Consider the following 12,716-nt stretch of genomic DNA (forward strand, 5'->3'; position numbering starts at 1 on the left):
GTTCTGAGCAGGTTTACATTGTACTTTGATTAGGTTGCCCCCACCATATCTTCCCTTCCACTCCCTCCTGCCCCACTTAAAGCAATTGTAAAAGGTTTCATTGTTTTATTTTGTGTAAGCATATGAAGTTCATCAACCATATTCTCTCCCCTTAATCTCCTCCATTCACCCTCCTCCCTCCCACAAGTACCTCCCTATTCAGTGCGCTTGTCTTACAGTTCTTTCATTATTAATTCCAAAGTCAGTGTTCAAAGGGGTTTCTTGTTGTACCCCACTATGAGTATACTTTGGTCAGTTCAACCCCTTCTATTATTCTCCCTAACCCCTTCCTCCCACCCCCCATTATTCAACAGCTTTCAACACATATAGTTATATCCCTTACCTGCACAGATGTAATGTACTTCTATATTGTTGACTCTTCACCACTCTCTTTTCCTTTCCCTTCTTCCCGGATTTCCATAGTGTAGTTATTACAACAAACATGTTCTACATACAAGTGTGTATATGATCATATATGTTTTTGTGTATATGTTTATCTTTTGACTCTATCTTCCACATATGAGGAAAAACATGCACCAGCTTCAAATTCTTGACCCTCCTGCCTCAGCTTCCCAAGTGCAGGGATTGCACGAGTGTGCCACCATGCCCAGCTTAAAACCTAGGTTTATTGATAGAATTTGCAATAAATGAATGGGTACATAAAATGAGATTTACAAAGATGTGGCAGAATTCATTGTAGTCTTTGTCCCCTGGAATATTCATTATTATTAGTTTATATGGTAAATTGTGGCTGGGACTTCAGTTATATAGGATTAGAAGACAAAGAGACACCTGCCACAGATCAGAATGATGCAGATTGAGGCAGGCAAAGTTTTGGAAGGAATGTGCTAAGTCTCCATTCCTGAAGATAATGCATGGTCAGTAACTTAAGGGAAGAAAGGATCCCATAGGCCAGGGGCAGTGTGAGCAGTCCCAGCTGAGCAATCTTTTTCATATTCATCAAGTTGACCAGACTTGAAAACAACAGAAACAACTACCAACCTACTAAATGAGTTCAACAAGGCTGGAAAATACAAAATCAAGACACAATAGCAGTTTTATTTCTATACACCAGCCATGAACAATCTGAAAATGAGATCAAGAAGTTTCCTTTATAATAGCATCAAAAGAATAAAATATACAAATGTTCAATAAGCATATGGAAATAAGTTTCAATGTCATTAGTCACTAAGGAAATGCCAATCAAAACCAGAATGATAATTCTAGCTACCCAGGAAGCTGCGATCAGGAAGATCAAAGTTTGAAGCTAGCCTAGGCAAAAAGTTCATGAGACCCTCTCTCAACCAATGGTCAAGTGCAGTGGTGCATGCCTGTCATCCCAGCTACTTGGGAAAGAACAAACAGAAAGATCATAGTCTAGGCGTAAAGTGAGACCCTATCTCAAAAATAATCAATGCAAAAAGGGCTGGCAAAGGGCCTGAGTTCAACCCCTAGTACCACCAAAAGAAAAAAAAGAAGGAATGAAATACCACTTTACAGCCAATCGGACAGCTGCCATCAAAAGAACAGACCATGTCGGTGTTGGTGAGTATGTGGAGAAACTGAAATTGGCCTACCTTGCTGGTAGGAATGTACGATGGTGCAGCTGCTTTGAAAAACGGCTCAGCAGCTCCTCAAAAACCTACAGACCATATGACCCAATGATTCCAGGTATATAAGCAAGAAAGTTAAAAATCTTTGTCCACACAACAACTTGTGCACAAATGTCCAGAATAACTCCAAAATAGAAGCAACTCACATATCCATCAACTGAGGCAATAATAAAGAACATGGGAAGTAGCCACCTTATAGGACGTTATCTAGCCATACAGAGTAGAGATACATGCTACAACATGGGTGAACCTCCAAAACATCAAGCTAAAGTGAAGTCAGTCACACACACAAAAACCCCATATTGAATTATTTTATTTATATTAAGTGTTTAGACAGGGCAAATCTATAAAGATGGAAAGTAGATTGTGGTTGCTGAGAGCTGAAGGATTAAAGAGCACTGGGAAGTGAACTGCCAATGGGAAAGGAGTCTCTTTTGAGAGTGATGAAAATGTTCTAAAGTATATTATGGTAGTCTTGCCCAACTCGATGATTCTGTGAAAGACCACTGAATCGTTTACTTTATTTATTTATTTTTTTGGCATTACTGGTGTTTGAACTCATGGTTTTGTGCTTGCTAGGCAGGAGCTCTACCACTGAGCCATGCCTCCAGCCCTGAATTGTATACTTTCAATGATGAATTTTTGGATATATGAATTACAATTCAATAAATCATTGTATGAAAAGAAGACAAAAAAAGTAACTTAAATACAAAATGGCCAGTTTCATCTAAAAAGTTAGGGGCTTGGGAGAGATAAGGAGGAAGAGAAAGAAAAACATTACTAAACTTCTTTTTCTGTTTTGAGCAGGGTTAAACTAGGATCTGGCTGGTTAGCAGGAATTATCACTAGGATAAAACTGCTTTGAGCAAAGGAAAGGAAGGAGAATTTAAATATTGGTTTTTTTTTTTTGGTGGTAGTGGGATTTGAACTCAGGACTTTGAGCTTGCTAGGCAGGCACTCTACCACTTCAGTCACACTCCCAGCCCTTTTGTTTCCAGTTATTTTTCAGATAGGGTTTCACAGCACCCCCCACACCTCATACCCCAAGCAAGTCTGGACCATGATCCTCCTACTTATGCCTCCCACATAGCTGGGATTATAAGTGTGAGCCACAGTACCCAGCTTTAAATATCTTTCAACCAAGAGACAGTAGGGGTCAGGGAGATAGAGGAAGAATTTTATATTTTCAGGTTCACCCCAAAACTCTGGGTCCAGCTGCTAAGCTGCTCTTGGAAATAGCTCTCTAGTCCTTTCTATTCTGATGAAGGCCTTGAAAGCAGAACTGAAAAGTGCTGGCACAGTTTATCCCAGTCCAGGCTCTGACTTTCATGCCAAATTTAGCCTTTGGCAACTTCTTCCTGTTGAGAGTCCCTGAGGACTTGTCTGACCTCCTTTTGGAAAACTTCAAGGGAATTCACTTCTGGATGATGGCCCAGCGAGCAGGGAGTGGCTCAGCGGGCGCCAAATCTTCCATTAAGCTAATGACAAAGTGTACCTTTGGGGGAGGGGGAGGCCAGTCCCTGATGTGGGATGGGGACTAGGAATTTTCTGGTTAACTGAAGATAATTCCCAGCACCTGAGAGGAACTCTTTCAAAAATGTGTTGTACGTATTCCTGCCTCACCCTCCACTCTTTTTTGGTACTAAGGCTTTTTTTACTTGGTAATGAAAAGATTACATGACTACTATGGAAAACTTAGAAAGTACAGTACCATTCTCCTTCTCTAGAGTAAGCCCTTGCTAATAGTTTAGTGTGTTCTTTTGACCATTCCTGTGTATTGATAAGCACAGACACACAAATAGACATTTACTCACCCAAAACAGTGATTTTTAACTTTTTTGGGGAGGCAGTATTGGGGTTTGAATTCAGGGCCTCTCCCTTGCTAGAAAGGCATTCTACCACTTGAGACACTCCTTTAGCCCCTTTTGCTTTTTCACATAGGGTTTTGTGGTTTTGCCCAGATCAGCCTCACACTGTGATCCTCCTATGTATGCCTCTCACCTAAGTGGGATTACAGATGTGGGTCATCACACCTAGTTTATTTGTTGAGACGGGGGTCTTGCTAAATTTTTGTCTGAGCTGGCCTTACTGCTATCCTCCTGATCTCTGTTTTCTGGGTAGCTAGGATTACAGATGTGAGCCACTATGCCCACTCTTAACTTTTCTTAAAATAACACAGATGAGATCACACGCTAAGTAGAGGTCTACCTCTTTTTCCACTTAACAATACATCTTGGAGATTGTTTCATGTCAGAACATATAAGTCTACTTTATTCTTTTTAATACCTATACAACATTCTGTGCTATGGATATACCATAATTTTTTAACCAGTTTCTATCAACACATACCTTCTATATTCTTTTTTTAAATTTTCTTTATATTTCTGTTTTGTATGATTAAGAATGTTTAAATAAGTACTCATATTTGAGAAAAAAAATTTTTTTTGCTGATACTGAATTTGGCACTTTGTGCTTGCTGGGCAGCTGCTTTACTGCTTGGACCACTTTCTAGCCCTAGAAAATACTTTTGTATACATGTAAGAGTATTTTTTGGAATAGGTTCCAAGAAGTGAAATTATTTAGATTTTTGTATACATCTGGAATTTATTTTTAAAACTTCTTATTTTGCAATAATTTTAAAATTACAGAAAGTTTCAAAATAGTACAATGAAATCCTACAAGTTCTCTACCTCAATTTCTCATTGTGATCCGATCATCACGTTTGCTTCATCTCTTCCCCTCTCCTCCACCCTACATATGCACTATGTACGTGCTTATATTACAGAGTAACTTGGGGCCCTGAAGCCCTTAACCCTAAATACGTCAGTGTGCATTTTCTAAAAACACAGTCATACACAATCTCAGCACGAGCTTCATAACCAGGAAAGAGACACAGTACATAAAGCACGCCTACTTCTCCAATCCAGCATCACAAGGTTCATCTGAGGCTTCTCCCTTTCTCTGTTTGTAACAGAGAGAAACCTGCTCTCACCATCCTCACTGTTTCCTTATTTGCTCAGCACCCCACTTCCCCACCACACGTGGGCAGCCTGTACAGCCCCAGTCCTGCTGGCTGCTGCCTGCTTGGCCCACATCTTCCAGGCCCAGCCCACCATGTTTGCTGTTGCTGCAGGCTTTGTACTGTACTGGTTGATAGGAAGGGTAGGTAAATTTATTTTTGAATGGTGTGATATAGAAGACAAATATATATTTTTAAAATGAATAATTATCCCAACACCTATGGTCAATTACTTGAAATGTATCCATGCAGGTTTTTGTAAGTGATAGTCTAATCTCTTTCATTGATCTATTTCTATTTGTGAGCCAATACTACACTTTAATTGCTATGGTTGTAAAATATGTTTTGATATCTGGTAGGAAGAAGAGACCCATCATTATACTTTTTTTCTTAAAGTCCTAGCTATTCTTAAGTATGTACTATTCCAGATGAATTTTAAGATTGTTATGTCAATTTTATTAAATAACCTATTGTAACTTTGATTAAAATTACATTGTCAAATATTTTGCAACTGTAATTGGAATTACATTGAGTTTGTCAAATTTTTGGGTATCTTTACAATAGTGCATCTTCTCATCAGGGAACCTGGTGAACCTTTTCCTATTTTCGGGTTTAAAAACATGTCTTTTGGCAAATGTTTTTAGCTTTTTGTGTGTGGGTATTGCACACATACTTTTTTTCCTAGGTTAAAATACTTTTGTGACATCATTTCATCCTATCTCCTTTGTATGTATTTTGTACATAGCTGAGGTTACACCACACATACAATTCTATATCTTGTCCTTTAACATAATTTCATGTTAGAAAAATGTCCTGACTGATAAAAAATATAGTTTTAAGATTACATAATTGCAGTCAGGCACTGAAGGCTCAAACCTATAATCTGGAGGATCCTTGTTTGAGGCCAGCCCAGGCAAAAAAGTTTTTGAGACCCCCAACTCAATGGAAAAAAGCTGGGCGTGACACTATGGACCTGCCATCTTAGCAGCAGGGGGTATGGAGTGAAGACATAAAAAAGGAGGATTGCCATTAGGTAAAAAGTGAGACCCTCTCTCCAAAATAATCAGGATATGAAGGGTTGGAGGTGTAGTTTGAGCAGTAGAGCACCCTCCTAAGTACATAAGCCCTGAGTTCAAACCCCAGTACTGCCAAAAGATTATATAACTGTACTGTAGCTGTATTTATGTACCATAATCTATTTAACTGACATTAACATTGGTTAATTAAGTTGTTTCTAATTTTTAAAATGCTAAATACTAGCGTTATGAACACCTTTGTATATAAATCTTTGCTGGCGAAATGGCTCAAATGATAGAACGCCTGCCTAGCATGAGGCCCTGAGTTCAAACCCCAGTACCATGACACTGTATATAAATCTTTGTTCTATTTTGGGTGATTTAAAATATATGTGATATTTCTCTATCTTATACACAATACAGTCATTCCCTAAAAGTTCATGGGTAACACAAATTTAAGTTGAAAATATCTTTGTATTTGATTTGTTAAAAACCAGGTTTTTTTGTTTGAACTTTGGTCTTATGTGTTGCATAGTCTGGTCTCAAACTCTTGGGCTCAAGTGACCCTCCTGCTTCAGCCTCCAGAGCAGACGTGACTCTGATTATTTTAGTTATTTTTGGTGGTACTGGGGTTTGAACTCAGGGCCTTGGATTTGCTAAGCAAGTGCTCTACTACTTGAGCCACACCCTGACCACTGTTTAAAATTTTGTCTGCTTATTCTCATAGATTGGTTATCCAGTCTTCCTATCACTTAGCCACATTTTGGACATGACTAGAAAGTAATAAAGGTGACTAAACCAATCGCAGTGTTATAACAGAAGCCAACACAAGGAGAACCTGCATGGGAATGGAAGCCAAGCAGGAATGACCATGAAGAGCCATCAGTTCTTTGAAACTTGTAACTTATGGTCTTGTGTACTTCCTCTGTGGTCTTCATTTGTACACCTGACTTAGCATTTCTCAATGTGACACAAAATCTCACACACTTTCAAGATTTTATTATGTGCCTTATGGAACTATTTACACAATGTTGCATATTTCCTAGGCCAAGGAGTACCTTTATATGGAATGTAAATTAATCTTCTTGATTGCTCATGGTTAATATAGGGATCAGTTTAAAAAAAACTTTTCCCCAAGACCTTTTGATCATTAAGTCAACGTTTATGCTTTTTTTTCGTTGTCACCCTCCTCACAGATGTCGAGTTTCCTCTTCTCACTACTGTCTGCACGCCTGCTGTGGTAGATTTCTCTTCCTTCTTTTTGTTTACTGCTTTGACTTTTCCACAGGTTTGGAAACCAAATTGGCAAATCCTTTAAAACTGAATCTAGTAATTAATAGCCTCTGAAAAACAGCTTTGATGAATTCTAGAGTTGATAGACTTGTTCTTAGGGCACAGCCTATTTTATTTCTGCAGAGGTTTCTTTCTGTCTTTAGTTCCAGATAGAGAATGTTGGGCAGTTGAGTTCCAGGTGAATGATGTTTCATTACAGTTATTAGGTTGGTATCATAATATTAAAATGTCCCTTTTCAGGCTGCAGGCATGGCTCAAGAGGTAGAGCTCCTGTCTAGCAAGCACAAAGCCCCGAGTTCTATTTTTGCCAAAATAAAAAGGACTGGGGGTATGGGTCAAATGATAGAGCACTTGCTTAGCAAATGTGAGGCCCTGAGTTCAAATTCCATGCTGCAAAAAGAAAAAAATGCCCCTTTTCCTTATCCTTGACTGAATCTTGATTCTTTACTCACTTTTTTCCTTTTACATTGTGTTGTCTGAGTTGACTAAACTAGAGAAATGGCTCGTTGAGCTTCAGATGAATGAAAGTTCAATCTGTACTTAATTTCCTTCCTCGCACAACTTCTACACGTTGTTTTCAATAATTAAAACCTCTATACATTTCCTATCAACCAGCTATCATTCCCTTTCTTTAAAAAATTCACTTCTTGTCCAAAGCTTCATTTTATTAAAAAGAAACAAAGGTATTCCACCATAAGAAAGAAGACAAAGATAATTTGCACAACTCTACAGAATTCTTGCCTTTAGTTTTGGTCAGGTCTAATTGATAAGGGCTGTGGTTCTAAACCATGACTATGGGACCATTCTCTATAACGGCTACTCTCCTTTCACTGCTGATTTTCCTCTAATATTGACTAACTACCTTGTAAGGAACAATGGACTTTGAGTGCAGAGCTATGGCAGGTTCACTAAAACCTATACACTACTGAAGAATTAGCACAAAGTTCATTTCATTCTAGTATGTCAATGGCAGCATTGGGTACAATGAGTACTCTTAATGATGACAGTGCTATCATTTCTTTAGCATGTTGCCCTTGAGGAAAATGTGCCAATTAGAAATGCAAAACAGGTGATCGTCATATTTATGGTTACAACTGTAGATCAACTAAAACTTTTACATTCTACGATGTCATTCCTCAGCCATTTTGACACATTGAATTGTGACATGTGACATCTGCTGATGAATGAACATTTTAAACTCTTACACAGGGGCACAGCCTATCAGTCAAAAGTATATTTCTCAGGGCTGGCTCAAATGATAACTTGCCTGCCTAGCAAGTGTGAGGTCCTGAGTTCAAACTTCAGTACTGCCAAAAAAATAAAAGTTTATTTTTCAAGCTAGGTCTGGTGGCACATACCTAGAATCCCAGCACTCAGGAGACTGAGGTAGAAGGATTGTCAGTTTCAGGCCAGCCTGGGCTACATAAAGAGACCCTATCTCAAAAGAAAAATAAAAAAGGTTTATTTTAAGTAGTGTCATCATTTTTGGTATTTGTTTATGCAATTATTTGGATACTTTACTATATTTTCCCCACTTATAAACAGGAGTAGAAAATGGAAAAGTGGGAAATGCTGATGGTAGTAATAATAACTTAATACAACAGTCATTAGCTCTCTACAAATGGAGTCATTAGCTATATACAAAGCAATGAATTTTTTGCCTCAGCCAAGTAGATATGAATTAAGACAAAACTGGAACATATAATAATTTAGGAAATATATTACCAAAGGTCATACCATAAAGGTGATTTGCAAGTAGGAATTGAATATGGTTTTTAGCATTCTGGGGAAAAAACCCTTGCCCTTCTATGATGCAATGCATTTAGTTTACAAAACCGATTTTAGTACAGGAATATATTAAGTGAAAACTGGAGCTAGGCATGGTGGTTCATATCTGTAATCCAAGCAGCCACAAGGCTGACGCAGGAGGATAGAGAGTTCAAGGCTACCCTGGCCTACATATCAAGACTCTGTCTCAAACAAATGACAATAACAACACAAACCAAATAGGACTGGGTAGGAAATAAACTAGGGGTCCATATTCCAAACGGAGTTTTATTCACCCTACTTTTCCAGTCCAAATGCCCTATGTGGGATGGACATTATCCATATTATGGATATTATTAAGTACTTTCACACTCCACAGAGAAGCGAGGAGGAGGTGGAGTAGCATAAGATACACATGTGCTTTCTGTCTGGTGGTTCTCTGCTTGCCTTGCTGGTGTTCTTTCCCTCATGTGAACGTATTCCACACAGGATGGTAGTCCACAAACTAGGAAGTCTGATTTTTTTTTACTGGCAAATTAATTTATTTTCACAGTTTGGGGCTGTTATGAGTTTAAAGGAGATACCAGTAAAGGAAAGGTTCTTTGAGGGAGGTTGGTTAAAAAATCCATAGTATTGTCCTTATTTTTATGGGTCCTGGAATTCTAGCCTGTCCACGATGTAGAGTTGATTGGACTTAGGGAAGGTGGTTCAGAGTAACCGAAATCATGAGGGATGATTTGTTTTCTAGAAGGTCAATTTTTAATTTTACAATGGAAAATATAACTGCCCCATGGATTAGAATGCTGTAGTCTTTCTGTTCCCATTTTTTCAAATCTACTTGATTATTTCCAGTAGATAATTCAAAAACTCAAATCCACATATGTTTATTCAGGATGTATTTTAAATATGTACTAGGTGTGTTGTTGGATGTGAAAAGTATAGCCATGAGCCAGACAGACATGATCCTCATTATTACATGCCTTAAAGTTTTGTGGTTTTAAATTTAGTGAGCATAAAATCACAGTAGATTGTATGATTTAAATGTTTGAAATGATTTGTCCCTTCTGAAACTCATGTTGAAATTTAATCCCCTTTAGGAGATACCAAGAGGTGATACCAGGAGGGAGTCTTAAGAGGTAAATCCATTCATGTGATTGATGGGTTGATGCCATTTTGGCTAGTTCACTTGCAAGTTTCCCTGTCTCTTACTTGTGATTCCTGAGGGACTCTGCAAGGAAGAAGGCCATTGCCAGACATGGCCTCTTTATTTTGGACCAGAACTGTGAACCATAATAAACTTCTTTTCTTTAATTACTTACCCAGTTTGTGGTACTGTGTGATTAGCAACATAAAGTAGACTATGACAGACACCAAGCTATGCTAGCCAGATTTATCCAGTCTGTGCTAGGGATATGCCCACTACAGACTGGGTGGGCTGAGTCCAAAGTCCAGGGTGACCCCACTCCCTCCTTCTAGTGATGGATTGATTCTGCTAATGTTTCACTCTCTGACTCCCGTTTTTGACTTTTTTTTTTTTGGTACTGGGGTTTGAACTCAGGGTTTCATGCTTGCTAAGCAGGTGCTCTACCACATGAGCCTCTCCTTCATTCAGCCTTTTTGTTCTCATTATTTTGGAGATAGGGACTCACCTTTTCCCTAAACTGGCCTGGACCACAATCCTATTTTTCACTTCCCTTCCTAGCTGGGATGACAGATGCTGCCACTGGTTAAGATAGGGTATCACAGTGGCTCACTCCTGTAATCCTACCTGCTCAGGAGGCAGAGATCAGGAGGATGGTGGTTTGAAGCCAGCCCTGGCAAATAGTTCATCAGACCCTATCTCGAAAAAACCCATTACAAAAAAGGACTGAGAGACTCAAGGTGTAGGCCCTGAGTTCAAACCCCAGTACTGCAGAAAATAAAAAAAGGGGGCCGTAAACTTTTGTCCAGGCTGGCCTTGGGCCTCCCAAGAAACTAGGATTACAGGAGTGAGCTACCACCACCTGGCTCCATTTTCTATATTTTAGGGATATTCAACTTCCTTTATTTAGAATGCTTTATTAATTGTAGTGAATTATAGTGTAAATCTCCATATTCTATTCAATTATTCTACATCTGCATTTTAATTCAGACTTTGTTTCTTACTGTGGGACCTGGAGCAAATTGAAGACACTCAATGCTGTGTTAATTGGGAAAAAAAAAAAAAAAAAAAAAGCAACTCAGGCTTGGGGCATGGTACAGTGCACCTAGCCAGTTCAAGGCCCTAAGTTCAAACCCCAGTACCACCAAACAACAACAACAACAATAACCCCCCCCCCCAGCAACTCATTTCCAAAAGAGGTCCGTTCATTGGCCTCAGAGTTGTTATCCTAATTTCTCCTCTTAACCTTTTTGAGTCCCAGAGGTCCTCCCTTCCCTCTCCTTTCTGTTTATATATTTTTCTTATTCTACATCAAGAAGTATCCTTGTGAAATTCATCTCTCTCCTTTTTGTGAAATATTACAGAACTTACTGTTTTACTCATGTTGACACTTAATTCTATCATATGCTGTATTAATATTTAAATGTTTTAAGCATTTTGTTTTACAAATAGATTATGAGGGGCTAGCAGGCAAGACTTCCCTCAAATCAATTATATATGCCCTATGGCACATATCACAGTTATTCACAGAGAGTAGGATCAAATACTTGTCAAACATTTATAAATGTCAGTGGGAAATATATGATGGTTTGCTTATTCACATTGTACATGAATTTTTCACTTTACAAATAAGAGATTTACTAAAAACTCCTTTTAACTAGTAGCTCCTCTATGTGGAAATGTTTTTAACTGTTAGTCTAGAAATTATTAAATATTCATCAAAAGGCTGAGGTGGGAGTTGGAGAAAATTTTGAAGGTGTTGTGTTAGCAGTCATCAATTGGAGATCAAAAAGAAATGAGATTGTGAAAAATGATCAGTGAGAAGGGAAATCTTATTTACATCAACTTTTCAGAATACTTTCAATGTAAGGGGACTCAGATTTAAAAAAAATATATATATTCTGTATTTTATTTACATTTTATACAGCATTTTCCTGAGGGTAAGTGATAGAGGACAAAGTTTGTGTCTGGGTTCAGACTGTAGACTCTACATATCATTTAGTATGATTTTTGAGTTATTTAACCTGAGAGACTTCCTCAGGAAAGGAACCCTTATACACTGTTGGTGGGAATATAAATTAGTGCAGCCATTAGTGACATCTGTATGGAAGTTCCTCAGAGGAATGGAGGTGTAGCTTAAGTGGTAGGGTGCCACGCTTTGTAAGCATGAATCCCTGAGTTCAACCCCTAGTCCCACAAAAAAGTCAAACCCCTCTCCTCAAACATAGAACTATCATATGATCCTACTGTACAACTCCTGGGTGAAATGTAAGTCCTAAAGAAATGTAAGTCAGTACACAATAGGGATACCTGCACATCTAAGTTTATTGCAACGCCATTCACAATAGTTGTCATAGAATCAGCCTAGATGTCCATTTACTAATGAATAAAGAAAACATGATATACATCTATCTATCTATCTATCTATCTTATATACTAATAGAGTATTATTCAGACATAACGAAGAATGAAATTATGTCATTTGGAGAAAGGTGGATGGAACTGGAGATCATCACGTTGGGCAAAATAAACCAAGCTCAAAAAGCCAAATATCATGTTTTCCTCATATGCAGAATCTAGACCTAAAATGATGATGATAATAACAATAATGGGATAGGAGCATAAGAGGGGTGCTCCCTGGGTGGGGAGCTAAGTGTGGTGGGGGGAGAGAGGGAAAGGAAAGGGTGCTGGTAGTGAACATAATTAAAATACATTCTATCTATCTATATAACAAAACATTCTAAAAATAACTTGAAAAAAAGGGAGCAAAGGAAGGAGGGGAGGTTCAGAGTATAACAGGGTAAATTTGATCAATGTACGCTTCTATG

Source organism: Castor canadensis, chromosome 11 (assembly GCF_047511655.1).
Source record: "Castor canadensis chromosome 11, mCasCan1.hap1v2, whole genome shotgun sequence".
Lineage (NCBI taxonomy): Eukaryota > Metazoa > Chordata > Mammalia > Rodentia > Castoridae > Castor > Castor canadensis.